Here is a 27,381-nt window from a genome sequence, read left to right as displayed (position 1 = left end):
TCTTTTTCTCACCTTAAAGAATCCTGTCCATTCAGCCTTTCTTCATGGATCCTCTTCCTAAGTATCTAATGACTCAGTGCTTTCCTTTGTTCTCCCAGCAAACAGTCTAATTCTTTTTTGGAACCTAATGATGAAACTCCAGCATTCTGGATCCAGTCTTACAGAGAGAGGAGAAAAGCTGAGGTCCTTCTTGCTACTGTCCTATTCAAATGTTAGAAAAAGCACAACACAGTTAAATCTCTTGCGACTCATTGTAAGCGCTGAATCTTTCTCTGCAGAACTTACGCTTAACCCTATTGCTTTCTTGTCCATATTTGCAAAAGCAGTTATCATCACCACATAATCACTCAAACCCATTGAATTTACCTGACACTTTTTAGATCATTCCTAATTTACCAAAACATTTTTAATTCTAATCCCATCCTCAACTAAAATCGTGGCTCAGCTCATCTTTGGTTCATACTACCCTTTAAAACAAAATAATAAAAAAAAAAGCAGCCATGTCATCAAGGAAATTTTCAAACAGAAGCAGGCTCCAAATATACTCCTGAAAAAGTTTGTGTGATAGAGCCCTTTGCTACAACCACAAATCACTAGTAACTATTCTACGGTACAATTGCCCAACTGATTTTGTACCTACCTTACAATAGCTTCACCTACCTCACGTCTTGAATTCATTATGAAAGTGTTGTGCAAGACTTTTAAAAGCCTTTCTGAAGCCAGAATACAGAAGGATTTATTGCTTTGCCTCTATCCACAGATACATTGACCAGCCATGGAAGGCAGTTACATTAGTTAAACATGATTTTTTCTTGAAATATTTTTGGCTGCTTTTCATCCTTTATTTCCCAGATACTTCCAAACTGTACATTAATTTGTTCCAAAATGTTGCAAGAGAGTAAAATCAGTTTGACTAGTCTACAAGGTTCCCTGCTCCTTTTCTTTTGCCAACCCTCTTTAAATAAGCATTGTCCCTTTACTCAGCTTTTTAGTATTTCAACCACCCTCAACAAATTTAGAAAGATACTAAATAACAGAATAAATCACTTCATTTTGAAGACGAGGCCGGATGATGTGAAAAGAAATCCAAGTCTTACTTTTTGGATCATGCAGAAACATCATTTTTGAGATTTTTTTTTTTTTTTTTTTTTTTTTTTGCATCTGCGTTTAATGGGGTGATTAACTGCATTATAAAATATTAACTGTACTGGCTACAGCATGTAACTGACCCATTCAGTGTTGATGGATACGAAACAGTTAAAGAAGTCAGTGTTCTCAGCATCCATCCTCAGAGGCACAGACAAATTTTGCGTATTACATCCAGAATTTCACCCTCCTGAACCACAGGCATAACAATATCTCTCAACCAGAAAAAAATGGAGGAAGAAATCCTTCAAGCTCCCAGTCTGGACTGATCACTCAAGAGACACAGCTAACTTGGATAAATGTCCAAACTCAACGTTGATTTTTGAATTGATGCTCCTGAGGTTTACTCATACCAATCATTAGTCACTACCATTTATTAGCTTGCAGATAAACTGAAATAGATCCTGGGAAAGAGAGAAAAACATTCTCTCAGGACCTTGGTTATTAATTTTATTTATTAAAAAAGAGCTAAGGCTAAATTAATAGCTTTCTATGTATCTAGCAGAAAGTTGGAGGAGAGAAGGAAGGCTCTAAAACACTGTGAAAGCAGGTCTCTCCCATACGTACTCCTCTGAAGAGGTCACCTTCTATCACAGGCCTCACAAAAATCAGGACCATAAACATCAGTGAGCATTAAACACTGCTACATGGGAACGAGGCACGCACAGGGTTATTTGGGAGGCATACCAGAGGACTGCACCAGCACAGCCCTTCGAAATGACCCCTGCCACACTGATTCGTGGGCCCTAAACAGGCAGGCATGCACAAACAGACACTGAATTTCTCATGTCTGACAGATGGGAAATTTGGAGCTGACTAAACACATGCCCTACCCTATATTCTTAACACAGATAGCACTTTATTGACCCCTAGCTGATGGAAACGCCAGAAGAGTACCATCTGAATGTGACCCCTTAATGTAGTCCATGTGTGAAAACCTTAAGAAATCGTTCTCCTTCCAGTGGAGGCCAGGAAATGAATGAAAAACGCCTACTGAAGTCAAGGGATTTACATTGGCATAAATCTGACACGCAGAAAAGATTAGGGATCCAAAATCTGTCCTCCAAACAGAGGCCAAAGGGACCCCAGGCAAGGAGTTTCTCCATTAGTTTCCATATACATAGGCACATCATGCCATTTGGAAATAAGAAATAGCCAGTGCCATGAGCTGTAACATTAACAAACACAAAATATTGTTATTTCAAACAATAAAAAATCCTCTAAAGAACACCAAGGTCTTTTGCTTTTTTTTCCTACATACCTAAACTGCTTTTTGTGTTAACTAAGTTTTCCAAAAGAGTCCAGCACAAAAGGTACTGAAGATGCATTGAAATTCAATGGAAGACTGGCCACTAAGTCTCATTTCAAAAATCCAATTATTCTTAAATTACTAATTATTTGCAGAAAATAGATATTCAGATGCATGTAATTCACTAAGCAGATATTCCCAATGCATATGATCTTTGCCAAAACAAATGCTTCAACACAAATATATCTATAAACCACCATTCATAGATTACAGTACTGTGATTCGCTACTAAATAAAGTCCATTTTATATACACTCATTTGAGTTAAAGAATATTAAAATGAATTCCAACTTACTGATTATCAAACAGCATCCTCTTATTGACATCTTTATTTAATAAATATGCTTTGAGAAATGTTTGGCAAATAATATTGCTCTTACATATCTTGCTATTTCAGAGATATTACTTCTCTGAGGAAACACTAGGTCTAGTAACAGAAATATCTTTAAATCTTTTAGATAGCCAGTCCACAGGGAAAGGTTTAAGAAAGGATCAAAGCTTGTCCTTTCAGCTTGAATTATTCCATTACAGCTGAATGTGACATAATTACAAAAGATGTTGGATGTGGAATCTCATCAGGATTATCTGACACTCATCTTTGTTGAACAAGTCCCCCCAGCTGTTGCTCTGATAGCACAAATGCGACAGGAGCGTAGAGCTCCAAGTAGCTGTGACTGACCGCTGCTTTGGGTTCTCTGGGCCACACAGCAGCTTTTCAGCCACCACAAATACTAAGGCTGTTTAGGACTGACTTGCAGGCAAGAGGGAACACCAAGTATGTTACTCAATTTCTGAATAAGAACAGAATTTATAGCAACCAGACCAAACTTCTACCTATGTTGTTTAGGTGATGCATACATATAATTCATCCTTTAGTATCTGTAAGTCAACAAAATTCAGTGCCTGCATTTTTACCCACAAAGAAAAGGGAAAATCCTGCTATGGTTTTTTTTTTCATTAAGACATGAATAAACTGCTGTTTATGACATTTAAGATAAAGCACTTTCTCTTTAAAAAAAATCTAAATTTCTCTTTAAAATCTGTATTTCTCTTCACACTTGGTGCCTTCTTAATCAGTACACACAAGCATAAATAACAAAGAACAGGGTTTTTCCCTCCTTATAGTGTCATTATATTGAGTGTGCGCCTTTTTTCCCCCCTAATTCTGCAAAGGGATCTCAATTGTAAACTATAACATCAAACATCAGATCTTGAATAATTACCCATTCCAGAGGATTTGGTAGCTGTAAAAATACTTTTCTTTCCTTCCTTGTCATGGATTACATTTCCTTCATACATTATTAATGAAGTTAAACTACTAGTAACATGCCAAATGTGCTGCATAGGAGATTTGTGTCTAATCCAGCACAAAACAGGCCCAGTCACATAATGATAGAAAAAAAAGAACAAATGTCAACAGTTTCACACTGGGACTAGATTAAGCAGACCATACTTACTGATTTCTTACACAGGGATTACCTCACTTTTAGGGCTATGAGAAGACAGGCCACACTTCTGTGTTATTAACACAAAACTGCACCTAAAAAAAAGTCCCAGAATCTGCTTCCAGATAGATGCACACACACACAGGCTGTAGTTTATTAAACATGGCATTCAAACTCTCCTCGAGCTGACAGAAAACAAAGGGACACCAATAGTAACATACCAAAAATGCTTTTTCTGCTTTAGATACCAGTCCAACTTGCAATGAAGTTTGTTGATAGTCCTTAAGGGGTTATTACTTACAATCAGACTCCAACTGACTCCCAATTAAACTAAGTGGTGTTTGTAAAGTTTACCCTACTAACACAGAAAACTTTCTTTGGCTTCGGATTTGAGTCACACCAGCAGCCAACAAGTGTCAGCCTGATAACTTAAGCGCTCACTGAAGCCAAAACTGAGCTCACTCTTAAGCACTCACAGGACCTGGCATTTGGCACAGAACCACCTGTCAACTAAGTAGTAAAAATTTCCACAACTAGAATTTGCCTTCTGTTTTTTAATCTCCTCTCTATGAGGCATATTCTCTAAACCCCCCTATGACAGATGCAGGTGTTTGTTAAGACAGCATACTTCAAGGCACAGCTTTGTGATGTGGATAATGTTGCCCAAAGATGCTTACTACTGCATCAGGAATGCTGAGACCATGACGCAGGCTACAGAATCAGTAAAAACTCAGTTTGCCATTTCAGATCTGTTCGAAGTAGTAGTTCAAGGAGTAGCTGTTCCAGCAGAGCAGGCAAGATCAGGTGTCATCTGTCTGCACCACCCTGAACTTGAACTTGATGCCAGATTGGGTATCGGTCCCACTCCTACAGCTGGCACAAGCTGCTGGCAACAGTACAGTATGTACCACGTTGGGTTCACAGCAGCACAGCCAGGAGCCTGTGTTGATCCCAGCCTCATTAGTCTGTGCCTTGGCCTGGCAGAGAGGACCGTTGAATCACAGACTACATTTGCAGCTCCAAGTTGCTCCTTCTTACAGCAGAGCAGGCTGCAAGCAGCTTTGCCTTTCAGATTTCATATTATGCAGTCATAGCTGCCTGTCTCCAAAAGTTCCTATCACCTTCCTGGCACTGATTCATATGCACGTGAGATTGTACTTCACACCAAACCTTTGAAGAGATGCTGGTTTTATAAACCAGAACAGTAAGCATAAGCACAGGGTTGTGATCTCCAGCTCCTTCAGAGGTTAGAGTAGCTTTCTTCAGAGATCTAGATAGGAATCTACAAATACCTCAACAATAATACAAGGGCAAGTCGCCTCTGAAAGAGAAATGTCTTAAGCTGAGTCTTCCTCCAACCAAGTGGAGAGCCACCCCATAATCAACCTACTGCCTTCTGAAGGGACATCCTGTACCTCACCATGAATTCAACTACAAAAGCAAGTAACTGAAAACAAATGAAAAGTTATTCAGTACACTGTATGCTCATTCTGAGCTCAGAGGAAAAACATGAAAAAGAAGCAGCTGGAAGATTACCTTGTGCAAGGCTCTAAGTGTTGATAAAATAAATACATAGAGTTACGTAAAAGTTTATTTGTTTATTAAAAGTCTATGCTTACAATGCGTAAGTCAGTGTAGCAGGACCAGGTTTTTAGATTCTTAGGGTTTTCCTCAGAAGCCTACATATGAAACAGCACATTATATCTACTCCTCAACCTTGATTTCATTTCTTCTTGCACATTCAGCCCATGGCAGTATCAGAACGGGGAAACAGCCTAAGTCAGAAGAGAAAGTAAATAACCTAAGCACATGCTTAAGAGAGATAACCAGGCTGCATCAATTTCTCCATTAGGAAACAACCCATAGACTGCTGGAAGGTGCAGCAGACAGCACCTCCATGGTGCCCCTCTCCTCCACACAGAGCATAAAGCTTCTTTCTCACTTAAGAGGTCTGGAGCATACAAACTCCATGGAGCAGCTCTGCTGGAGCTTTCTGCAAATACTCTGTGAAATGCAGCTCCTCCTCACTGCAGAAGGGAGCCTATGAGGAAAGCATTAGTCAGCATCAAATTCTTTCTACATCTCGTGGACATTTTTTAATCTGGACTATTTCCTCTCTAGTTTAGGGCCACGGACTTCTCTAAGCAACATTTGGACCTCACAGGTTGCAAGAAACGGTGTTTCTGAAGAGGTTAAATAAGAATGCTAGGGAATATCCTCACACAAGTTTTCTCTGCTTTGCAAATCTCATTGGACTACATGACTTTATTGCATGATGATGATGACATTGAAAAATAAATTTTAAGTTCAAGTTCGTGCAACACTTGCAGTTAGCTAAAGTTTGATTTTTGATCTCATGAAATGCATTAAGTATGAAGTGTCTGGCTTCAAAGAAATATAACACCATAAAGTGTATGCTCAGCTTCAGTAAATTCTAATTTATAATTGCAGTCTATGCTTTATCCAGTTTCAAAGTAGTTACCAAGTCAGAGAAGTCATTACGTTTCATTTAGTAAAAGAGAGCACATCCCAAATGAGGTGTCTCTAAAGAAAAGAAACAGGACAACTTGTGTTGACATTTACCCTTTGTGCTATGCAAAGCTCTCCTGATTCATCACCTGTTCATCTGCTGCTGACACATCACTGGCCAACATCTGTTTGCATCTTAAATCACTGCCTTGCTATGAACTCTCCCTAGTTATGTTCCCCTGGTAAAAGTACAAGCCCCATTTGTACACGGCCTACTGGGAGGAATGCTAGGAACTACTCGAGAGTTATGATACGCAAACAATCTTTTTTAATTATTATTATTACTTCTATTTTGCTGGTTACTCTTAATCTTTAACAAATAAAGACGGGGAGTTTTTTTTCAAGTACTTCATGGTCTGAGAGCAGCAGAAAATTAAAAAACAAAAACAAACAAAAAAACACACACACTGATTTTCACTATTCATTCCAGAGGGAACTAGCAGAAGTTCAGAAGAATGGCCCTTATCACAACTTATGTTTTTGAACCCCAGCTTTCCTAGCCCCCTCAGCATACCTAGATCTGCTCCAGGCATCGTGCTACCATCTTGTAAGCAGACATACATCAGCCATCCATCTTGCATCAGTCACCACGCATAACGAAGTTAGAAAATTCAAAGTAAAACAACCCTTAGCAGCTGATAGGGAAAACAAAGAAAACGGCCAGTGACTGCAGAACATTGGTCAAGGGAGCTAATAGATGTAGTGAACAGTGATAGGCATAATCCTGAATGAACCATTGTTCAGGATTTGAGCCTTTAATCAGTAATTTTGGCATGTGCAAATCACACATTAGGTATTTGACAACTTCTATGCTTTTTTAAATATATAGAGTGATGTGCAAAGAAATTTTCATGAGAAGTATAATAGTGAATGCTGCTGAAGCAGAGCAACCAGTGCTGTCTTTTCCTTTCCCTTCCCTGATTCCTTCTCAATTCCCTAAAGGACAAACAGCGCCAGTCCCCACCCTTTCCCCAGCACAGTAAATGAGACAGCACGTGCTCATTTCTGCAAGTACACCCAGAAGAGGGGAAAAGCTCTTTCATTAGTTTCTCTTGGGATCTGTCAAGTGGGAAAACCTCACAAGTCTTACAGAAGAATACAACCTAAACTTGTGCACCAGGAAACAGTTCCATATTGCAAAAGCCACTGGAGGCTTGCCCCAGCAGGACATCAATTTGTGGAGCGATATTTTATGTTATATGTGGTTCAATAAATTAATCCAGCAAAAATTTTACAACTGAGATGTTAGTATTCTCTAACAGATATTTCTCCATTAGAAAATCCTGATTCAGAGGGACTAATAAATTGGTCCAGTAGGTGTTAATCAATAATATAAATGAATAACCAATGAAAAGCTGTCACTAGTATGCCAAAGGGGAAATCATCCAAGAATGAAATCAGTACAATAATACAAGCACGTTGTATCCATTAACAAATACATGTAAAGCATACTGGATTGACATCAATTCCCAGTACAAAAGCACGTACTCTTTACACTGCTCAAAATAATTAATTTCATACAATGTTTTCCAAACTGAATTTTTTCCTAATTGTAAATGATAAATTGAGCTCAAAGATGCCCATATATGTGTGCACACTCAATATTTTGCAGGTTTTCCTTCTAAATTATTCCTACAGACAGCTTTTTGCTAGAGCTCTTCACACCTTAGAGGAAAAATCCCAGGAGATTTACAGGGGGGGGGAGGGAAAAAAAAAAAAAAAAAAAAGGCATCTCCTCTTATTTGCTTGTTGAAAACACACTCAATAACAAATTACCAGGATGGGCACAACCTGCCCTGTTTTAACATCTAAAACATCCATGCAAGACCCTCACACAGTCTCCATGCATTTATAAAGCTCTGGCTTCGGTCAAGTTAACAGCGTTCATTTTAACTCTCTGCAGATTGCAGTGCAGCCCACAGCTACTGCAAGAGCTTGCTGATTTTTGTTGCTCAAAACTCCCATTCAGGTATGAACTACCGGTCTTCTGAGTTCATGACCCTTTGTCTGTCTACATTAGGACTCCTGGTAAAAACACACAGAACACCTGGGACAAATCTCTTTCATCTTTGAAATTAAATCAGGCCCCAAATCTGTATATGCAGTGCATGAAGCTAGTGAGATTACTCCCTTTGATGACAGAGGAAAGATGGGCTGTATCCTTTACTCTTTAAGAGGGAGGGAACAAATTAACTACCACCTTATATAACTGTTTCCTTTGTATTAACGCTTCTTCCCTCCTTCATCAAAAATCCACTGACTAATTTGACCATCCACATCTCTGCATCCTTCTACTTGACAATGCCAAAGGAGTGACTGCAACAGCAGTAGGAGAGGGAGATTCTTCTCTCAAGATTTGAAGATAATGTCTCATCATCAGTACTGGCAAAGACATATGAACATAGCTTAAGATAATCACAAAAAATTTTGCACCTTACAGTCCATATTCCTTTGCAAGAATTGAAGGTTTTCATTTCTATTAAGTTTCTATGGCTTTCTGCCAACAATTGGGCAATAAAATCTACATTCCATAAACAAGACCTTCTGAAGTTTCACACAGCAGCATTGTAGCCACAGCTATCAAAACCCACATGTCCAGAGAAGCATCTTGTCAGCAAAGGGACTGCTAGCATATGAAGTATGAGGCAGCCTCACATCTAAAGCCAGTGTTATGGTGAGGCACAAAGTCCTCAGAACAGCATGGAGGCCTTCTAGATACTGATACACAGTGCTGATCTCAGCACATCTTCAATCAAGAAGTAAAGAATAAAATGGAGAGTGACAGTAGGCAGCTGCTACTTTGTGTGTCTGAGGTACACAGGATAGTGAATGTAAATTCCCCCCTCCCCTACACCTTCCTTTTACCCTATCACTCTTATGTTACTCCCACTCATCTCTGTCACATCTCAAATTTTACAGTGAGATCTCTGCTGTAGAGAAATCAGCCCTAAGTCTAAACTGCATATTTATAGTTCTTCCTCACAGGAGTTTTCTATTGTATTCACATTTATTTCCCTTTGTGCTTGGGCTCATCTCAGGCTTGATAGCTCACACTCCCCTTCATATGGACCCAAAGAGACATTCTGGCAGCCAGAAGTTCCCAGCATGTTGCAAAGTTGCAGCCTAACCACTTTTGCTCAGAAAAGCAAAGAACGCTTACACTGAACAGGAAAGTAGAATCCTTTTCAGGCAATGAGTGCTATTCTTGTGACCTTCTGTCAACAGAAGAGTCTTCCAGCCACGGGTTAAGCCAACATTACAGCTACTTCACAGAGGGTAACTAAGCTGCAGACCTGCCAGTTCATCTTTTCTGCAGTCTTGCAAAAAGCTCTATGAAAAAAGTAAATAGGAGTCTGTGATGAGCAACACAAATAGAGTATGTTTTGTCAGTAGCACCAGGTAAATCTAACAACAGACATGTTTGACACAGATGTAATAATGTGCAGAAGAAACACAAGTGTGCCTAAACCTCCCATAGGTATCCAGTGAGCATCCACTGTCGGATCTGCAGCCACTGGACACATGGTAGGTGAAAGATTTTAAGATCGTTCCTGTATCGCTGCTGCTGCAAGAGATTTACTGGCTTTATTTCAGACATCTGGCAAATTCTGCAAGCCCTTTTAGACTTGGAATTTATAACAGTTGAGTCGCAAGGAAGAAGACTTCTGTTAGAGTTAGCACAACTATTGGCACTTCTTGTCTTTAAAATCCCTCTTCTCTGAATTTAGGAAAAGAATATATAGGCATGTATTTCTTCTACAAGCAGCATCTACTGTACCTTCTAAACAAAGCTTACTATAGCAGGTGGATGTCACAATTTTGGCCTGCGTGGGCTACACTGAGTGGAAAGAAATTGTTTTAAGCCTTGCGTTCAAGGTGCCCATCAGATTTTTGATGAAATTTTACTCTTTCTGTGCTTCATCCTTCAGAAATTGTTCACAAAAGTACCTACCATCAAAAAGCAATAGTGCTGTTGAGGGCTAATTCTAAACAAACTGGGCTACCATTGTATTAGATATCAGAAGAATACTTAGTTTTCTTAACCAGGGACTTCCCAGAGCCAGAAGGCCTTGAAGAATATTTTGGAGACATTGCCAATGTGGCAAGAAAATCCAGGGTCTGTGAATTCTTATGATGGTATGAAAATTGCTAACAACCATCATGAGGAGAACTGACTGGAAAATTATTAACTTTGTGACATTTGTGTTAGATGTTGTGCAGATAATGTTACACTGTGCTTGATCTGTGGGTAACCACCAATTACCAAGTGGTGAGCAATCCTGAAATAAGTTAGTAGTATCTCTCCTGAGTGCACAGTGATTGACTCCTTGCACACCCAGCAATGAATCCATTTTTTGGACAACATGAATAAGGCTGTTTTTTTCTCCAGTAAGAGAGGTCTTAAAAATTGGGTAGAGAGATGTGATCACATTTTTGTGTTGAGTACCTGACTGCAACTCCATATCTTCCATTTGAAAATTGGCACATAATGTATTTATACCAACTGAAAATCAAGTCACAGATATCCAGAAAATTCATGATATTTTTTTTTTGCACCTTTGAAACCTGTTATCAGATTCCTTTATCACAATGGAAATACAGCTTCATATTTTTCACTGTTCTTGAAACTGTGTTTAGCCAGTGTATCACAATGGATAAGCTTATTTGCCATCACTTGAATCAGCACTGTACCCTTCCCCATACCCTGTGGTTTCAGCCCAGACAGTGCTGATGGCACACACTGAGGTCCAGGTGATGCTGAGTAATGGGTGCATGCCCAGGGCATGATGGAATAAGGCAGGCCCCAGTAGGAACTATGCTGGGCCACATGTGGCCCACAGGTTGTATATGTCTGCTACAACTCTAACAATCACAGGACATTTTAAATGACAGATAAAATGCTTCAAGCCAGTAAGAGATATTCAAGTATTATAAAATACAACTTTCAGCCTATATATTTTCCTCCAATACAACTGTACTTGAGTTGTTTGCAATCCACAGGGAATTCCCACTACTCCCATTCCAATGGGACTGTTATTGTTACCATACTGACAGCTACTTTTAAAAATTTGAAGTGACTTAATGTAATAATGAACAGGACTCTCAGTGGATTAAAAGAGGGAAGATATAGAATATCCTAATTTATACATATCTGTTGGACTAATACCTATCAATCTATGAATAGAATAAATTGGTAAATACCTATGTACACACTCAATATTTACTGGAAGTTCCTTAATTTTTAAATAAAAAATCCTAAACATTCAATAACTTTTAAAATAATGTTAACTCACTCATAAAGATGCAAAGTACATCTACTGGTTATCTTCAGATATCAGATTCAATGCTTAGTTCTTGTTAACATATGGTACAAATCCATATTCAAGTTACATTTTTTAATAATTCACCCATTATAGAAAAAAGCCTATAAATAGTTTTTAAGCATCAATTACACAAGTTCCCATTAAAATTCCCATTCCTACTGGAAAAAAAGCATTCAGTCTTACTTTAACTCTCTTTTGCAGATCTTTCTCTCTAACCTCCTGTCAACCCAAGTTACTTTCCTCAACCATACATACAGTTCATTGAAAAAGCTGCAGTAGTAAATTTGATTAGTGTCAATTCTAGCATTCCTCAAAACCTCTAAGACTTCAGAGACCTGTGCTTACTCAAATGTTTTCAGCTGTTGATAGAAAGCATATCATAGCATTATGGCTTACAGAATGATTTCCTGCACTTATTTAGACATGTGTAAAAAAAAAAAAAAGTGACAAGAAATCATCAGTTTGTATCATTCAGGAAATGAAACAATTCGCAGTTAGAATAAAGCAGTCTCTTGAGCACCTCCAGGACAGCTGTTCTCTAGCCACCCCTATTACTCATTGAGACTACAATAGATAAATAACAGACAATGAACTGAGAAGTCTGCACAACTCAAACCAAATCTTGTTTTGAACCTTTTTATAAGTATTGCTCACAGTGATTTTATTTTTTTTTTAGAACATTAACTTTGACATAGTTACCACCCCCCTGCTTAAATTTTCACCAATTAACACGCCTCCATAAAGTTTATATAAAAACAGCACATACCTTTACGATTCACAAGCCGCTCCTGTGCTCCGATTTATACAGATCTCTGAACAGATTATTTGACTGAAGTAACCACTTCCACATAAGCTCTCCATGTGTTCTCCAAGAATGTCTGATTTCATCTCAATCTCATTTCTGTCGCATTCACGCTTTTTGACACATCCACAAGTTTCAGCTTCACATGATCTTTTACCTTAACAAAAAAAAAAAAAAAAAAAAAAAAACAACAAGAAGCAGTTGTGAAACAACTCACAAACAGTCAACATAACGTATCTGCATCCAAAGCATATTGGGCTATGTATGAAGACAAAGAACTCCAAGGATTTGAATGCCAAGACTTCATAATTCTGTCTTCAAAACTTTCAGCACAGCCTTGAGCAAAAATAAGTTGTCACCCCCATTACCCATAAAAATGCATTAAAGCTACTTCTGAATCTCATCTTACAGGAAATTTGACAGATACTGAGGCATTCAGGACCTGCCTACACAAAGCAATGCAACACCACATTCAGCTGATGCTGGAGCCAGCTGTGAGAGAGCAGCAAAACTCAGTGGGCACTGCTGCTCACATCCCCAGAAACCCAACATGATGCTGGGCTCAGAATTAATGAAGCAATGCACTGCATTTGCCCCTCTAGCCTGACCTTGGGTGTCTCCAGGGACAGGACATCCACTGCCTCTCTAGGCAGCCCATGCCAGTGCCTCACCACTTTCACTGCAGAAAAACTTCCTTATATCCAGCACAAATCTCCCCTGTTCTAGTTTGAAGCCATTTCCCCTTGCTCTGTTACAACAGACTCCCCTAAAGATTCTGTCCACTTCCTTCTTAGATGCCCCCTTTTAGATACTGAAAGGATGCTCTCTGGTTTTCACAGCGCCTTCTCCTCTCCAGTCTACACAGCTCTTCAGCCTGTCCTCATATGGAGGTGCTACATCCCTTGGAATTTTTCTGTGGTCCTCCTTTGTACACACTCTAACAGGTCCAATATGAAAAGGTGGTGGAATTCATTCATTTGAACCACTTCCCATGGGACAGGTTGAAATTGTTCTTTGCTAGGACAACTCTGAGATCTAAAGAACCAAGATTTTAGCTGAGGTCTCTGTAAAACACATTTTTGTTATTAGGATGAGAATGGAGACCTCAGTGTTGTCTGACAAAAAGCATAGAAGGAAAGCATTTCAAGAAAGATGATAGTATCGTGCCTGGCCCAAGCAAACGATTTTGAATTAAGATGGTAACAATTTACTGAAGAGCTGGAAAGTTTCTTCATTTACTAGAACTGAGCAAGCTTTTGAAATGTGCAAGTAAAAATATAAATAATCTATGCAGCACTCCGTCTTTGAGTAAGGGGATTTTGTTTTCTGAGTGAACAATTTAATCCACTTTTTAATTTAAAATTATTAATTACTAAATTGCACCCAAATTTAAGCCTCACAAGAACTGTAACATTTTTATTGATTAAAAAAAAAAAAAAAAAAAGAGAGAGAGAGAGAGAGAGAGAGAGAGAGAAGGCAGACTACTGAGGGAGTCCTTAGAAGCTATTTTGTTTATGCACAGTGTAAAGAAACAGCTACACAACTTAATCAGGGTTACCAGTTTCCTCCCTTCCTTCTGCTCCTAAGCTTACCTCCCACAGATAGGTAGGTAACTCCTTCAGCCACAGCAAACTTGTTTTGTTGGTGAAAAGCCAGCCTGATCTGACCGCTCAGGATATATTTGCTCTCTAATTTGGTAAATGATTAATCACCAACAAGAATAATGGCAATGCCTGTCTCTTCAGTGGATTATGTTATCACTACAATACTTTACATTGGTAAATTCATGTGTGGTTCAGCTCACGCTTCACTTAAATATTTGACTAATGAGAGCTTTCTTGCAGATATTTCCTTGCTGTAGCAGCAGCCTCTCCAAGTGACAGGAGATATGAAACCTATATTAAAACACCATAATCATCTTAATAATTAATTCTTGCAACTGTTTTTTTTTTTTTTTTTTTTTTTAAAAAAAAAACCCTATTGTAAGACTAAAATATAACTAATAGCAGTTCCAAAGCAGCAGCTGAAACAAAACAATGAAAGAAGTGAAAACAAGGCAAAACAGGGCAAAAGATGAATTAGCAGAAATCTTTATGAAATCGCCCATATCACCTCTCCTCCACAGTACATGAGCACACACTGTTGAACTGAACTTTTCAAAGAAAAGTGAGGTGCACGTAACGGCACTTGTTGATTAAGCTTGTAGTAATCTGTCTGAAAATAAATTCCAAGCATCCCAGCACAGTGAGGAGTACTTAGTGTATAGTCTTTGTCACCCAGACTGTTGACGATGCAGTCCTATGAGATGTTAATTAACTGATTCAATCGCAGTACTCAGCTTGTGCTCAGAGTCCTGTGGCACGTGACCTGTTCTCCGTTCTCCATCACTTACAGGATGGAAAAGAGAACATTTCAACTCTCCCCTCCAAACACGCTGTATTACCAAGGAACCAGATTATTACTCAAGATCAGCAGGAGTAGCACTGCTTGAAGACAAGTTTGAGGCGGTGCTTTTTTTTAAAAAAAAAAAAAAAAAAAAAAAAAAAAAAAAAACAGTCCTATATAGGAGAACTTCAATCACTACAAGACATTCAAGAAGTATAAACTAACGCCCAAAAGCCAGCATGACATTCTGACAGTGATAAATTGCTGTTCCTTATGTCAAGGGAGTGCACACCAACAGCTGGCTGTTGCAGGAATTGGACACGCATCCTGTCACTGCAGCACAACCTCCTTACAGACCTTGCCCTCATTCCAGCTAGCCAGGAGAATTTCTTCCATTGCACCCAAGCACACTGCACATATTTTTTCCTATTTGGTAGAAGGAGGACTCTCCGTTCACTTCCTCTCCATATGCAAGAGGTAGTCCCAGCAAGTCTTCCTCACATAAATAAAGCATTTTTAGATAAAAATTTATTTTAAGGCATTTAATAAAATAATAAGGAAAATTACAAGAGCCTGTTAATAGAGGTTATTTAAACAATCATCATTAGTGTGATACTCTCCACCTTAAATACACAGAATCAAGATTCCATACTTTTTCCCCTCCATGAATTTAGCTTGAAAGTTAGAAATGCACAGATCATGAGAACTCCATGCAAGTGAAAAAACACTAGAGTAATAGCAGTGTTGAATATAGGAATGTAAATCTCTGAGCTCCTTATATTATGAAATAAAGTCTCCTTGTGTACATAAAATGCAGTTCAATGTTAAGTATTTTCTAGAAAATGGGGGACAAATCCCAATGTAATCTTCAGACAAAGTCAGATGCTTAATGCCTGTAAAATTATAGCTGTGTCTGGTCCTAAACTTGAGGGTCTTTTGACATACCCCCTGTAAAATCATTTTTTCCAGGAGCTTACAATTTGACCACGAAAATTTGATTCTGGATGAGTGTATAAACCTTCAGCTTGGGTTGTATTTCTGAGTGGTGCCCAAAAATACAAACGAGTTTATTTTCACCCATGCATAGGAGCAGCGTCAGTCTTTAAAGGATGCTCTTTGCATTAAAAATTTCACATTCGTGTCATTTATATACATGGGGCAAATTTGAAGAGAACAGCAGACAAGTTGCATTTCTAGCTAACCTGCTTTATAAGAATGCACCGGGCAAGAGAAGAACAGAAGCCCTTGCTTGTACAGTGATGAGTACACAAAGTAAATATTACAACATTTTTAAACACAGTACTAAAAATGAGCACTTATGGAAGGAAAAAACCTGAAGCTGCTTCCCAAAAAAGATTTTCCTAACCTACATTATTTTAAGTTTACAAAAAATACAGTCTAAATGATTCTATGTTCCCAGAATTACTATTTTTTTTAAACTCTATACTGAAAAGAATAAGAGGGCTGGCCAACCTGATGAGGCCTTCCTGCTGTTTTGGGGCAAAGGAATAAAGAAAACTGAGAAGCCAGATCTGATCCTAAAACTCTCTTCAACAACATGAGACCCCAGCAATAGCAAAGGGACAGACTGGCTGGTTATTTTAGCCAAGTGCACGTGTGCTCCTGTCTGCCTGCAGCCCACAGCTGCTGAAGTAGGCAGTGGGACTGAACAGGCACATGGGCAGGCATCTTTAAGCAGAAAAGAATATAAGCAGCAACGTTTGGGTTCAGATTTCAAATGCACCACCGTCCAGCAGCACTCATATCCCGCGTCACGGTGCTCACTGCAGCTCTACTTTCAGGGCACTCAGCCTCATCCATGAGTTAAAACAAGCAGCAGAGGAAGGGTTCACCTGTTCTGCAGTTTGACACCTTAAGAGCATGCCAGTGAGACCAGGATTAGAGTGATAGTTTGCTCAGAGAGAAGAAAGGATTCTGTGTTTTGCGGAGAGGTGGTATATAAGTGCCTGAAGACAGCTGCCCTTGTTTCTGCTCTCTGCTTGGATGCTTTCAGCACAACCGTGAGCAACCCGCCCAGGCATCAGCCCCAAGACACCACAAGGAGGCTAATAATCTAATCCTCTTTTTGCTACCCCTTGAACAGAGCTTGCAATTTAACAACAAATGCAAGTGCAGGGAGGAAAAAAAAAGTCTTAATAGCAGGGATAATTATGAACACCCACATATAATCTGACAATAGGAACAATTCAAGTAGCCAAACTATATTAAAATCAGCAGGAGAGCTCAGCTCTTATGGTTTGATGCCACCACTTCTGCTAGTTACTAGAGGTGCCCTTTGCAAATACTCATCCTTTCTTCCCTAGTAACAGCCTGTTTCTGTTATTTTTGTGGGTTCTGCTGAAGAGTAATAAAAGGGTCTGCCAAGAAGATTTCTGGTCTCTGCTATGCACTGAACAAGTCAGAGGCCAAGTTACCCTCTTCAACTGTTTCTAGGGGTGTCTTCTAGACGGCAGCTTTCCCCAGCTATGCCCACATGCTTGCACACCCTTTGCAACAAACAACATACAAGGGTCATCTTCCTCCCCTGTCTCTGCCAGGAGGCTTCTGTGCCCTGGACATACGCTGGACATACCTGGGACAATACTGCCAGATTGCTTCTGTCCAACCCTTTGGTTGTGTCTAAGCAAAGGATTTTTAATGAAGTATATGGACTCTGCAGCACTCAGATTTCTACCTTGTTGAGCTACATATGACTGGGCAGATGCCCACCAGCTGAGGAACTCTTGCCCTTTCCCAGGAATTGAAGTGTTTTCACAGCAGGAAAAAATAAAAACTGCTATTTTAAACCTCAGTTCTAAACATTGCAGTTAAGGACAAGATGCAAATCCAAGCATAAACAGCTGCTGAACTGCCTACAGCCAAACCATAGAAATCAGATATTTCTTGTTTTTAAGGATATAATCAAAGTGCTTCTTGTATACTTGAGAACCACTTTAAACCCAATGAATAGACAGAACTCTACTCCTTCTCATAGGCAGCTATTTAAGTTCTGCTTTCCCTCTACATCTCCTAGGTACCTTATACTAAATCATTACATTTGGTAAAAGTATTATTTAAGATAAATAATGTTACATTGGCTCTAGAAACATATGTCCTCACTAATGAGAAAATTAAGATGACCTGATGAGTATTTTACTAATTACACATTGAAGATCCCATCTCTGGTATTTAATACACATGAATTCATTCATTTACATGAAAAAGCCTACATCATTACAGAATAAAAGCATCTTGTAGCAGGCACGTGTGTCCAAAGGATCTGTTACATCAGCGTATTGTGTATGAGTCAAACATGAAGAAAGGCTTACATGCCTAGTGGCTTGTTTTCTCTCCCTCCCCAAATCAGCTGCCTGGATAGCAGGAAAGTCATGCTTCCTTGGGACAGACAACATACCACTCCTTTTGTATTTTGGAAGCAACAGCAAGTTCACATCCATTACAGATCACTTTTTAATTGACAATGAAAGTATTTAATACACCTTTTGATCTAATCAGTTAATGCACAAATATAAAATGCTCAGTATGAAATATAATATTCAGTTCAACTCAGCCATCATTTGGAGTGTGGGCCCACATGGGGCTCCACACACACAAAGCAGAGCACAATGCCTGCCAGTAACCTGCCAGAGGGTTAGGGAAGGATCCTGCACCTCACCTTTTATAAGAACAGAACAAATTTATGCTTTAGAACCCTGAATTAAAGGCATGACTGGAGGAGCACACTAACAGAAGGAAATGGAGGATTGCCTTCCAAGTAGGGCTTCTCTCCCCTTATACCCTAACAAGAAGTCCCATTAGTGCACACATACACACAAAGAAATTTGCTTAGTACAAGCTTTCCTGAGTCAGACCTGCCTACTACTGCTCGTGCTCTTGACTTCCCGGCCAAACATTAGCAATTAATGTAATAGTACAGCCATCTGGAGCACTGGTTGATTTTGTACAGCTGTTTGCTACTTGATCCTTAAGAACTTTACTCACAGGACCAGGGCCTATGCCCTAGATGTGCTGCTGTGCACCTCACAGGTAGAGTTGTGATGAGCCATGCTCAGAGAGCATAGAATGTGGCCAGAAATGTGCCTCCTGTGCAATACAGGTACAAATACAACTACATTTAAAGACAGCACCCTGAGGGTACAAGAGAATGAGATCAAAGAAAAGAGGGAGAACTGAAAGGGACTAATAGAATGCAGACAGAAGAGCACAGGGTCCAGAAAGAATTATACCAGCAAACTAACCAGGGAAGTCTGGTGCCCTTGGACAACTCAAAGGAATCACTGCATCATCTTTTTGTTGAAGACCAAGCTTAAGTCATATATACTAAGGCCAGCCTATGAAGGGCCAGCTTATTACAGAAAAAAAAAAAAAAAAAAAAGAGGATAGGAGATACAAAAATAAAGAAGAAAACATACACCAAAGAAAATACCAGGTACTCAGGGCTCATTCCACTTTGAGCAGCAAAACAGCTGTTCCAAGTTGCTTTGAAACTGTTCATGACTATTAAAATGCATAATATATCCATCTGTGGTATGCAGTTCTGAGACACTTGCGTATCAGGATTAGAAGAGACCTTGAAAGAATTCCAAAGGAGAATACAGCTTTAAAATAAAAAAAAATATCATAAACAAAGATACTTTGACACAGAGCATATCTGCTGGTCTCACTAACTGACTGAGCAGGACCTCAAGATGTGCAGCTCTGTGCTTCATGTCACAGAACAAGTTGAGATTACCTGAAAGAGTCAATTAGGTATTTTGCAAACCACAAAGCAGAAAGCATGTAAGGTGTTTATAATAAATCGTTGTTCATGTTTTCCAATGTAAACTAATTCTTACTTCCACAATGTTGGTGGTTTTTTTTTTTTTTCCATGCTTCCCCTTCTACCTCCCCCTCCCCACCCAAAGGATGTCATTCATTTTCTAGTCAAAACTAAGCAGTTCAGAACACTAACCGTTTGTTTCTGTACATGCACAGCATGCATGTATTTTCCTGTTTCATATCTGCTACCCTATCAAAACTCTGCTTCCACCACAGCCTACCCTATACAGAGGAAGACAGACAGATTTTAGGTAACATCTATGTAGCATACAATAAAGCCAAGTTCTCAATTCCTTATAAAAGTACACAAGAAGATTTTAAGATCAACCTTTTGGTTTTAGGGTGTCTTTATATTCTCAAGAAACCATAAGTTAATGTTTGCTTAACCCTTACGTTAGTCATATCAGAGAATTACAAGAAATATACATTTTTATCTATGAGCAACAGTTTGGTAGAAGAAGTTATTAATACAATCAGTACAGTACACACTCCCCCAAAATGTTAAGATTCACGTACACAGCTCTATAAAACTATGTCAAAAAATCTCCAAGAGAAAACACAGGTAACAAGAGGTTAAGCGTCACTCTTTGGCCAAGCCCCATTTATAATCACAGTAAATTCTGATGATGAGAACAAACCAAAATTCAAAACCAAAAATATTTTTCAAGGAAAGCCACAGTATTATTAATATTATGTTTTAACATTCTCCCAGTATTCTTGGCTGCAAAAACTGTTCTTGGCCAAATGACAGACTGCAAGCAAACTATAAATATGCTTACATTGATACCAGATTAAAGTACTCGCACTCTTTTGGTGTAAATTACCCCTGAGTAGCTTGCATCCTCATCTTATGTACACTCTCAATGCCTCCAATAGTCCACATTGCAATTGCTTTTTTCATTCAGAGATCTTAGCACGTTTTCAGCAGATGTATCATCAAGTGTTTTACATGCCAATCTGTTTATCATTAAAATGAAAAATCAATATGTCTGATTCAAGCGTAAACAGAAGTTGAATGTTCAAGCTGTCATTGAAAATGACGTGCAATTATAGAATATGATTTGCACTTGGCAAATCACTGTTTCCTAAGAAGGGCAACAGACAGTAGCAACAAACTTTTCACAGCAACTCAGTGCAGTGCCACTTATAGCCAGGGAATTCATTTCATGACTGCAAAAAAATACCTACGTAACCAGAAAGAGCAATAAGCAAACAATCACTGTTAAATTTAATCATTATGTATGTTTAGTTGATGAGAGAACATGTCACTTCATGTTACTGGGCTGAGTCCAGATTTTTATTTAAAACAGAAGTACTGAAAATAATAACTTCAAAAAAATACTCCGGGGTTTCTGTTCCGGACCATTAATTTTTCAGTCAAATCAAACTATCATTTAATTGAATCCTGATGCTGGGACTTGGATTCTACATTAAAAAAAACTGGAAACTAAAGCATATAACAATAATTTGTTATGCTGAGCAATTCATCCCAATATGTCAAGAAAAAAGAACGGCAAACTCAAAATAACGTTAGCCTACTTTCTGCAGTGACACAAAACTAATAACGAAAGGAAACAAACCTCAGTCCCCAGCCAAGGAACAAAGCCATTAACCATCATTTCCTCCAAGATACACTTAAAAGTACACACAAGATGAAAGAGAATACAGCAAGAGGAGAGATTTAGATTGGACATAAAGAAAAATCTTCTTTGCAATACAGGTGGTGAGGCAGTGGCTCAGGTTGCCCAGAGAGATGGTGGATGTCTTGTCCTTGGAAACATCTAACATCAGTCTGGGGGGGACACGGGAGGGGGTCTCTGAGCACTTAATGAAGTTGTAAGAGTCCTTGCTCATTGCATAGATGGCCTTTTAGGGTCCTTTCCAACTCAAACAATTCGATGATCTATAAATACTCATAACATTTTCATGAAAAGCCAAATAATTCCAAATTCTTAGGTATCCTCTGAGCCAATACAAACACACAGGTCTTCATGAGCAGCAGAGGACAATTTCAAAACAAAGAAAACTACCTCCAGAGTTGTGTCACATCAAGTACGTAAACACAACTGGGACAGGGAGAGTTGTTTCTCATCCAGCCTGTACAATCAATAAGTGTACAGAGGTGTAAAATCAATTGCCGTACAGAGTTCTAGGTTAAGTAGGATTATTGCAGTGGAAAGATAATAAGCAGAAAATGCTTACCGATGTTGTAGGCTCATAATATTCTCCACGAGGCAGGATCTCCAGGAAGAGAATCTTCCTTGGGGGCAGTCAGTTCTTAAATGGGTCTAGGAGAGGTGCAGCCAGGCTCCACCCCTTCCAGTAGCACAGTTGAATTGCCTTCACCTGTGCTCCCCATGACTGACTCATTGCTTGCCTCAGGTGGTCAATCAGAGCTTCGGGCCATGATTCAGCAGCTCCCATACAATGCCATACTCGCAATTTGACAGCAATAAGAGAACACCACTTCAGAAATAGGAGTTCTCTTTTTCTGATTTTAATCATGATTTACAGAAGTCTTCAAACCTGGCATATGGAGTCTTTAATTAGTATTTTGGTCCTCTTTGTGTCGTAATCCTATTCTCCCCCACTGCTAAATTACTAGAGACAATATCATCCACAGAATGAGGTAAGCCCCTCCATTTTTTACTTGAGGCAATCATTCAGCTGGCCAGCTGTAAATGTTTTCAGGCAGACAAGAACATGCTGAAATATATGGCAACTTTCAGCTAAGGATCTGTGAATGTCCTGGTCCTGCTGCACAGCTGACATGAACCAAAGAATTTCAGTCCTGGTGCATCAGAAGCAATCAGACTCAAACAACAGCAGATGGGGGCACGCTGGTTTCTCCAGGTCTTAAACATCAATAGAAATCACAGAATTCCTCAATGAGTGCTCCTCATCTTGGTTAGATAGTCCAGGACAAAGACAAAGGGGGGTACGGAAGGACAGTGGAGGGAAATCAGTGCTCTAATTATGATCTTGCATTTTTGCCTCCTTGTTACTTTCTATTTAAAAAAAAAAAAAAAGTAACTGAATTCTGTAATCAGAGAAAAATGTTTTTCTACTATGCAGACAGAAGGAAGCATTAGCTTCTTCCATATGTAGAGATCACCTGGGATTGCAAAGTAAAAGGAGCACTGTTACTCTAATTATCTGATTTGGAAGAGTAAATTTTACAACTGCACCCTCTGCCACATCTTTATTTTATTGCCACCAATAGGAGCATTAAGCACTTAGCATATCTACAGATTGTACCAGCAATCTCACTGCTGTAAGTTAAGCACCTTGCTGCTTAGTTAGGCTTTTCTAGGTATATTCCTATCACCGCATTTGACTCCTTCTCATCAGCTCAGCCAGGTTACAGAACCAAAGGGTACACTTTAACGTTTGCATTATCAAGTGCTTTTAACAAACGTTCAGAGATGCAGCAGCCTTCAAATGCACAATTAATAGACAAGCTTGCACATCAGTTTGTTGAATTGCACAATCAGGTTTTTGCTTTTTGGTTTGTTTTGTCGTTTTTGTTTGTTTGGTTTTGCTCAGGAAGAACATGCAAACATGTCTTAGTCTCCAAAAGACATATCTAAATTGCTTTAAATTGAATTTATTGTATAATAATCCTAATAAATATAACAGCTTAATGATTTAGAACAGCAAGCTCTGCTAAAGATTATTAAATGCTAGCCTGATAAATAAGCTTTGATTTTTTTAATATATTAAAATCCAGATTTACTTCACCTCCCACCCTAAAAAGAAGAAGGAAAAAAAAAAAAAACAAAACACAGCATTTCCCACACCACTGCTAAAACTAAGTCGCCCTCACCATTAGGTAGAGAGCAGTGAAGAACTCAACATATGGAAGATAGGGGGTATAAAATATATATATATTATATAAAGCAGATCAATTGTGTCCCAGTTATTTGTGTTGTTATAAGGATAGCATTTAATTATCTTGTGTATTCATTTATTATCTGTTTAAAACATTGATACTGCTGGATCAGAAATACAGCAATCTGCACAAACTCAGTACAGTTTCAGAGATTCTAGTAGAAAGGCAGAAGCATAGATGTACACAGGAGGTATATTTGCCTTCTTTCTCGCACAAAATATCAGGAAGAACAAAGGCCTGTTTCACTGAAGAGTGGAAGTAGGAGCTTCTTAAATACATGAAGTGTTGCTTTCCCTTGAAAACTTTATGCTTGCTTGAGAACTAATGAAATAACAATAACAAACCAGGAAAGAAAGTGTCTGAGCTACACATAGAAATTGCCAAACCCATGAGCAAACAAGACCCTAAGATTACTGAGAAGCAGAATCAGCAGTAGAAATACGATTAACTAAGAGCAACCTACAGGTTTTACCTACCACATCATCAGCAGATATAATCCTCCTCTCTATAGACTAACACAGTCCATTCCCTTAGCAGACGGGTTGTTCTTTCTAACCTTGTGTTTGTTGTATTAGCTACTCAGAAGTCATAACTGAGATCCCATAAGTAAAGACACTTTGGTCTCCTCTAGCTTGTACAGTATAACTATTAAAAGACTTGAACTAATATGCCTATCCACAAAACAAAGTTATTAACTATAAAAACAAAACTTCCTCTGAAATACATTAAAACAAAATCTGTTTAAATCCTTAGCTCGTCCATGGTACTCAGACCCAAAACTCAGCCCTCTTACAGCTGGCATTTAGAGTGCCAGCACCTGACTGGGATCAGCAGGTGTTAGAAGTTGCAAGAATTGTGCTGTTAATTATCTCTGGGTGTGTTTTTCTCCAGTACTCAAGGTTCCCTTAAACTGCTGTTCTAAGATCATTGCTTTTAGTTGCCTGTAACAATGCTAAATGCTAATCAGGGAGGCACTTTTGTGTTGAAGATGCAATTTTTTTTTTTAAATAAAAATAAAATAGGGAGGGGAAAAAAAAAAAGCAAAAAGCAAACACTGGTAAGTGCATAGATAAGTCTTGACAGGATAAGGAGGAATGGTTTCAAACAAAAAGAGATTTAGATAGGATATAAGAATTTTTTTTTCTACAGTAAATGTAATGAGGTACTGGCACAGATTGTCCAGAGAGGTGGGATGCCCTATCCATGGAGGCACCCAAGGTCAAGCTGGAGGGGCTCTGAGCACTTGAAGGAGCTGTAGGTGTCTCTGCTCACTGCAGGAAATTGGACCAAATGGACTTTAAAAGGTCCCTTCCAACTCAAACAATTCTATGATTATCAGAAGAAGAGAAAGGCAAAATAACAAGAGATTTCTCAAATCTTGAGAACTTTTGGTATACTAACACTTTCTAAGTAAGACCTGCTATCTAAAGGCAAGTGGGGTTCTGCTTTGGGTATGTTTTCCATAGGAAAATACATCAGGCTAAATTCTAATCCTCGTAGAATCTGTGTGTAAACATCCCCCAAAGGGAAAGCTAAAGTGGATGTGTGAGACCTGGGCTCTGGAGTGGAAAAGCTCCAGAAGTGAGCCCTCTGGCAGGGCTCTGGGACAGGAAGATCGTAATCAGCTTTGTAGCTCATCCTTCTAAGTCAAGCACAAAAAAACTTTAAGGAATGCCTGAATGATCTAAATATGCCTTCCTTTTATATCTTCCTATCATCTGCAAATAAAGGATTACTTGCTGTTTGTACCATAGCTCAGCAGGCATGACAAGCAGCCCCAAAATGGAACGCTTTGTGTTTCATTCAGCAGATTAGGAAAGCCCACAGACAGGTTTGCAAAAAAACAGCCTGTCATTTGATACAGACTGGGCAGGCACTGCCTCCACTGCACAAGAGCTGATGTTGCCAGGCCTTTTTGGGTACCAGGAAGAGCTGGAGTTTGGCATGCAATGATGCTGCTGCCTATCACGCTCTTTTCCCTGCCCACTCCTGATTGCTCAGCCTGCCCAGCCACTGCCCAGCTGTGTACCTGCCTGTTCCCTGAAAAAATTATGCTGTCTGCTGCAGCTGTGACTCCTACTTCAGTGTTTGGAAATTTTTTCTCTCGCTCCCTCATCTGCGAAGTGCCAAGGAGCTCAGCTGTTCAGCATTTCATTGCTGAGCTCTTTGGGAAGGCATGGAGAAGCCACAAATGGGCTTCACTCCTTTTTCATCGGAGGAGTCTTAAACTGAAAGAGGGAAAGAAGGAGAGAAAGGCAACTTGAGGCTGTTTTTTTGTTGTTGTTGTTTTTGTTGGTTGGTTGGTTTTGTTTTAGTGTGTGTGTGTCCTTGCCCTCTATGAACTGAAGAATATCAAAGTTTTCACCCTCACCACGTTTTGAATGTCTCTCTGCCCTCTCACATGTCTCAGAGCAGCAGAGGGAGTGCCCCCACCTATTACTCATCACCCAGCTATACCTGGGGGGAAGGCTATATTTCAGACTTTCTCATCTCTTTGCAGAGACGGTAGAGTCTGCTACTGAGAGTAGTCAGAGGAGATCTTATCATGCCTTTTAAAAGGATTTTTCTCCCCAACTAAACAAAGTAGGAGTGGCCAATGTCATCTATATTCATGCCGTGTTTTATAGCTCAAACATCAGATCACTCCTGCTGTAATCCAGTTTGTAAAGCATGTTTGGAGGGAATGAAAACAAAGCAAAAAGTTATTTTTTTCACTGAGTGTAGATCAAAAGGCTTACATGCTGTGCTTTTACCACAAAGCAAATGTTTGTGCTATGTAAACTCCCAACAATTGAGATTATAATGAAAGCACTAACAGACATTTTTATTGACCTACAGCTCACTTATAATCACAGGTATGTTCAGTAGCTTTTAAAATCCAAGAGGACAGAATTAACTTCCTGGCTGTTCTTACTGTCCAGTGTTTTGTGAGCCTCCCTGCTTTGACGTGGGCTTTCATTTCATTGGGAGGTTGTGGCCACAAAGCATTCACAGCCCCTGCATTCCCAGCGCTTCAAGGCAAAAAAGAAAATAAATTAAAGTCAAGTGGGTTGTGTGAAAATGTTTGGGGCTCAGAAATCAAGAGGGGAAACAATAACCAGGATCAGCAATAGCTACCCAGCAGCAGAGAAAGATAGGGAAATGAGCTGCAGAAAGATCTCCTTACGACCCCAATAACTTTTGCCTACCAAATTTAAAGGGCCTTTTGATTTCCTCCCCAAAGGGTGCATGGGGATTGTGTTGATTTAAGGAGCACAGGAAGGCAGCATGGCTCTCATCCCCAGCAATGGTGGTGTAAATAAGCCCAGGCTAAAATAAGCCCACAAAATAAGGCCAGTAGACAGCAGACAGAAAAAGCACGATATACCCATTGCAGAAAGAGCTCAGTCATGAGATCAATGACTGTAGTTACTGCAAGCAAATCCATAAACATGCATTCCTATTAATCCACAGAGCTGAGTTAGCTACAGTTGACAGATAAGTAATGGCCTCTCTGAGCAGAGCGGTGCTGTACGTGGCAGTCATCCTCATGAGGCAGTACTACCACTCCCAGGGAAGGCCATGAGACAGGAGCAGGCTCCATGTTGTGAAGGACCTGCTCACGTTCAGCAGGGTAGCATCTGTGAGCATCTCACAGCTGGGAAGCCAGGCTCCTGAAAGGAGGGAAACCTGCCCTCAGATCTCTTCTCCTTCCTTGTCTGCTGGAGCGGT

The 27,381-nt window shown here is 39.4% G+C and overlaps 1 long non-coding RNA gene across 1 annotated transcript; it reads right to left on the bottom strand.

Annotated features, from left to right (window-relative positions):
* Positions 1–154: 154 nt before the first annotated feature.
* Positions 155–24,405, bottom strand: LOC128080424 (uncharacterized). The gene is made up of 3 exons (XR_008206672.1): positions 24,147–24,405; positions 12,519–12,711; positions 155–201 (listed from the first exon to the last, which is right to left on the bottom strand). It is a non-coding gene; the product is annotated as an uncharacterized LOC128080424 (long non-coding RNA).
* Between the last annotated feature and the right edge of the window lie 2,976 nt (positions 24,406–27,381).

The sequence above is a fragment of the Tympanuchus pallidicinctus genome, unplaced genomic scaffold (genome assembly GCF_026119805.1).
Source record: "Tympanuchus pallidicinctus isolate F22 unplaced genomic scaffold, pur_lepc_1.0 scaffold2, whole genome shotgun sequence".
NCBI lineage: Eukaryota > Metazoa > Chordata > Aves > Galliformes > Phasianidae > Tympanuchus > Tympanuchus pallidicinctus.
The sequence above is the reverse complement of the archived record's forward strand: the minus strand, read 5'-3'. Positions and strand labels throughout refer to the sequence as shown.